The following is a 5,506-nucleotide window of genomic DNA, read 5'->3' as shown; positions in this document are numbered from 1 at the left end:
TCTCAATTTCTCTCTGAAATAAATAAAATCTTTAAAAAAATAAGTAAATAAATATTTGGAAAATTCATTTATATGGAAAATAAAAGACAATGCCCTCATTAATTCATGTGTTGATTCGATGAAGGCTTGTTTGTGTATCTTCTATATGTGTTTCAACACGACTTAAACAATTTTCTTTAACCAAAATTCCTTCAGCTCTGTAATCAATTTGCCATGGTTTTATGGGACTTTTTATACTTTTAGCAACCTAACTCCCACACTCCAAGAAACCCCTCAGTCCTGGGAAAATCAGGACAGTTGGTAGCTCTAGCTTTACAACACATAAGGGTGCTTTAAAGTTGCTTTTGGATGATGGTGCTGAGTATTAATAGGATCTTTATCCTTTATCCTGTTAGAGAGGCTTACATCCTCTCTTAGGGAGAGAGAAGTAGTTCAGTTTCTGTTTCTGTAGGAGCACCTCAAGTGATGGGGAAACTTTCCTGAAACCTCATTTCATTTTTACTTTTGTGTCAAAATTTTATACACTTCTCTTGCATTCTGAACTAAAAGCTATCTCAATGAAGCTTCTACCCACTTTTCTTATCCCATTCATTGCTACCATATGAAATGAACTGAATCTTTTCCCTGTGTCATTGCACTTTAAATAATTATTTATTTATTATTATTTTTAGATTTTATTTATTTATTTATTTGACAGAGAGAGAGAAAGCATAAGCAGAGCAAACAGGAGAGAGAGAAATAGTCTCCCCCACAGAGCAGGGAGCCTGATGTGGGGCTGGATTCCAGGACCCTGGGATCATGACCTGAGCCAAAAGCAGAGGCTTAACCAACTGAGCCACCAGGTACCCCCTGACCCAAGCATTTTTAAAAAGTTTTTATTTATTTATTTTAATAGTCTCTACACCAACTATGGGGCTTGAACCCACAACTCAAGAGTCACATGCTGTTCTGACTGGGTCAGCCCAGATGCCTGCCCCCCAAGCATTTTTCTTCTAACATCTGTTAAGCTATATTGTTTATATTCTGTACATGCAGTTATTTTTTTCTAGCTTGAAGTACAGGATCTTACATTTACCTCTGTTAAACTTAATTTTTAATTGTCCTCCTTTTTTTAAAAAAAAAAACCACTCATTCTCAGCTTTGTTTGATGAGCATATTTTCATGTAAATGACAGAACTGTTAAAAAGACAAGGCCTTCATTGGCCAACTTTCTTTATGTTTGTATTAGTCTGCTAACTAGTTAAAATAATTCAATCCATTTGTAGCTAATCCAGTTTACAAATAATAATACATAATTCTTACTTCATCCTGTACAAAACCAATGTGATAGGATAGAGAAGTCAGTCATGATAGAAAATGCCTTTTGTGACAAAGAGATATTTGCTACTTCTGTGGAATTGCTCTCTTAGCCACATGCTTTAGGCCAAAGATAGCCGTGTCCCACTGTAATTCTCCATCTCACTTACTGGGCTTGGCACTGAATAAGTTTTGGTTATTAAGGAAGATCAAATCTTCTCTTAAAGAACAAAGATTTGGGGTGCCTGGATGGCTCTGTCAGTCAAGCATCTGACTCTTGATTTCGGCTTGGGTCATGATCTCAGGGTCGTAAGACTGACCCAAACGCTAGGTTCTGTGCTGGCGTGGAGCCTGCTTAAGATTCTCTCTCTCAGGGCACCTGAGTGGCTCAGTGGGTTAAAGCCTCTGCCTTCGGCTCAGGTCATGATCCCAGGTTCTTGGGATCGAGCTCCACATCGGGCTCTCTGCTCAGCAGGGAAATCTGCTTCCCTTTCTCTCTCTCTCTGCCTGCCTCTCTGCCTACCTGTGATCTCTGTCAAATAAATAAACAAAATCTTAAAAAAAAAAAAATTCTCTCTCTCCCTTTCCCTCAGCTCACCCCTACCTCATTTAAAAAAAAAAAAGAACAAAGATTTGCCCAGGTGAGTTCAGAAGAGGAGTCCTGAATGGGCTTAAATTTTTTTTTTTTTTTAAGGTTTTATTTTATTTATTTGAGAGAGACAGTGAGAGAGAGAATGAGCGAGGAGAAGGTCAGAGAGCGAAGCAGACTCCCCATGGAGCTGGGAGCCTGATGTGGGACTCGATCCCGGGACTCCAGGATCACGCCCTGAGCCGGAGGCAGTCATTTAACCAACTGCGCCACCCAGGCGTCCCCTGAATGGGCTTAAGAATAAATATACAGTCTTCCAAATTTATTCCTTTGAAGGAGACAATACTTTTTGGAAGCTCAAGGTTTGCTGTATTTATTAAATCAACAGAGACAGTTTAAGCTAATAGTTAAACGCATTAGCTTTGGCCAGGTTCAACTCCTAACTCTAGCACTTGCCAACTGTTTTGCTTTGGGTAAATATATTAATGTTCAGCAGTGTGCCTAGCATTGAGTGAGAGCTCTAAAGATAAGAGTAACTGTTATTTATTAAGCAACATTTTATGTTAGGTATTACGTAGGAGCCTAGTATTCATACAGCGCATAACATGCTGCCTCATTGTCTCCTAAAAATTCCATGAAGTAGACACTTCTGTTATGCCCAAATCACAGATGAGAAAATTGAAGCACAGAAAGACTTTGCTATTTGTTTAAGTTAAAAGTGAAAGAAAGGATATACACCAAGTCTATCTGACTTCAGACCAGGATCCCAAACAATTCTATCATGCTAGTCACTGAATGTAGACAAAACCTGGATAACTTGGCAATCTGAATAGTAAGGATACTGACCACTGGCCAGTCACGGAGTTTCCAGGATCCTCAAAAGGTCCTCCATGGTATGGTCTTATCTTTCATCAGAGTGAGGTTCTGGTCCTCAGCCCTATAGGCTTAGAAATCCAATCTGTTAATACACAGATTGTGAATTCTTCTCCCAAAGCATTCATGTTCCCAGACCCTGGTATTCTAATCCAGAACACCAGTGTACTCATAATGAAAATTATGAATATAAATAGAAAGAAATATAATAGCTAAGGCCTAAAACATTCATGTCCTGGGGCGCCTGGCTGGCTCCATCCCCAGAGCATGTAACTCTTGATCTTAGGGTAGTGAGTTGAAGCCCCATGTTGGGATAACTTAAAAATAAATAAATAAATAAATAAAACAACATTCATATCCTGTGACCAACACTTGGGAATCAGATTGTAAGAGCAGGCTGCTTATGGAGCATGGAACTAGAAATAAGGATGTCTGTTTTATGTGTGAATGATTGACAGAAAAAAATCCACCCAACTCCAAAGCAGCAATTTACCTGCTTCCAAAACTGAACAGATCATTGTAACCTTTTACCTAAAAACACTTGGATAAACATCACCAGGATTTGCCTCCTAGATCCTCTTTCTTTCTAAGTTTTCAGGGCCGACCTGTGCTGCCTCTATGTTCTTTCTTGAATTTAGGTTAATTTTTTTCAGGTTACAGCATAATTTTTTTTTTGCTAAGATTCTGAACAGCTATGCTTTGATGCATGATGCATTGATTTGAAGGTTTAAATCTAAAACGGCAGCTTCATTTGGTGGGGAGTCCTCTCACTGAGGCCACAAAGTACTCATAGCAGCAATAAAAGACAGACCCCTTTGGGTGCCTGGGTGGCTCAGTGGGTTAAGCCGCTGCCTTCGGCTCAGGTCATGATCTCAGGGTCCTGGGATCGAGCCCCGCATCGGGCTCTCTGCTCAGCAGGGAGCCTGCTTCCTCCTCTCTCTCGCTCTCTCTGCCTGCCTCTCTGCCTACTTGTGATCTCTCTCTGTCAAATAAATAAATAAAATCTTTAAAAAAAAAAAAAAAAAAGACAGACCCCTTCGATGGAAGCTGCATTCTCCTCTATGGAACTTTTGCTGGCTGGCTTTTCAGCTTCAGAAACAGAGACTGTTGCCAGCAATTTTCACCCACGTACTACAATCTCAAAGGTAACAAACACTGTTTCCGTAACTAGTGAAAGAAACGGGCTGGTTGAAGATTTACGTGGCTCTGTCGATGGCCTGGCTATGCCAACTTTGAGGGAATTCAGTGTACAGGGTGTGAAATGATTTTCTTCTTGGCTCTTTGCTGTAGGTCCAGGCAGCTAAGGCAACAGCAGCCGTTGTTTCTCTAAAGCAGAGCTTCCAGAATACCTAGGAGTCTCCTGCTGATAACAGTATGGAATGCCTGGAACCAAACAGGTTAGAAGCCCTACCAGCTACAACAGCCAAGACTTAAAAGAAGGGCAGTTACCCCAGAACCTTCGGGCTAAGGGTAACTTCAGAACCGCAAGGCAAGGAATGGATGCCTCACTGTGTATGCGTGCCACACAGCAGTCACGCACAGCCGATCATTAGGAAAGAATAGTGTGGACAAACTCCTCTCCTCTCCTTCCGCAGGTGATATGTATGTATCTTTGGACACAAAGCAAAGGCAGAGCACCGGGGCAGGAAGCAGGGAGCAGGGTGCAGGAGTTGGGTGGGGTTGGGATTTTCCCCAGCATTACTGGGAAGGTACAAGAACTGAAGCCCTTGGGTTTCAGGGCCTACCATTCCTGGTTCCCTTCTATATAGCATGTTAAGAATCCCAGAGAGCCCCAGAGTTTCCAGGACCTGGACACAAAACACTGGATGGAGTTGATGACTCCACAGCTTCTTCCTGAAAAGGTTTCTAGATGATGCTGGGAGAGAGGAGTAGGGCCGATCAGGGAAGTCAAGATAGTTACTAAGTCTCTTCTCTGAAAGCCAACCAGGAGACTACACTATCAAGTCTACTCACTCAAGATACCATGATTTCTTGCCATAGCCCACCTCTCCCCAGTATTCATACATTAAAATGAAGTTCCCATCAGTGTTTAGGGGTTAACTGAGTAGGAAGACTTGGCCCCTTTATGACTCCAGATTCTTGCAAGAAGTTTGTTTTCTGAACATTCTTCTCTGTGCACTCCCTTCTTGTCTTAATTGGCCCTACCCATTGAGGTAGATTCCACATCTTTCTCCTGTATCTTTGGATTGGCTCAAGCCTCTGACCCCTCCACTGCAGAGACCAAAAGCAGGGAGATGGCCAAAATAGGCAGTCAGGGAAGAACACAGACATTCCTATCGCATCTGCTCAGTCTCTCAGCAATCTTTGTGTCAGGGAGTCTCTCCAGTTTACAGGCTGGGGCCACAGAGAGTCTCCACTTCCTCACTCACTGTGTAACACATAAAGCAAGGTCTCTCAGAAGGCTGCCTGCTGAGTACTGAAAGTCAGAGATGCTGTTGTCGAATGTGGGTGTTTCCCAGCAGCTCTGTTCTGGATGTAATTCCTCGGAGCTGCTCCCTAGCTCTGCGTGAGCTGGGTTCCGGACGACTCCCAGTATGACTCCTTCCCTTTCTCTTGTTGTCACTGGATGCAGGAGAATTGCTGTTCATGGCTGCCACAGGTAACTCCTATGACAGTTGCTGTTGGTGTTGTGATTTTTAACACTTAGAGAGCTGGGGCACGCAGCTGGAAGACTTCCACAAAGCCAGGCAACAGGTTGCCACTTTAGCAAGGCTTGCTTGAGGGATC

This window comes from Neovison vison, chromosome 2 (assembly GCF_020171115.1).
Source record: "Neovison vison isolate M4711 chromosome 2, ASM_NN_V1, whole genome shotgun sequence".
In the NCBI taxonomy this organism is placed as follows: Eukaryota; Metazoa; Chordata; class Mammalia; order Carnivora; family Mustelidae; genus Neogale; species Neogale vison.
Note: the sequence above shows the minus strand (reverse complement) of the source record.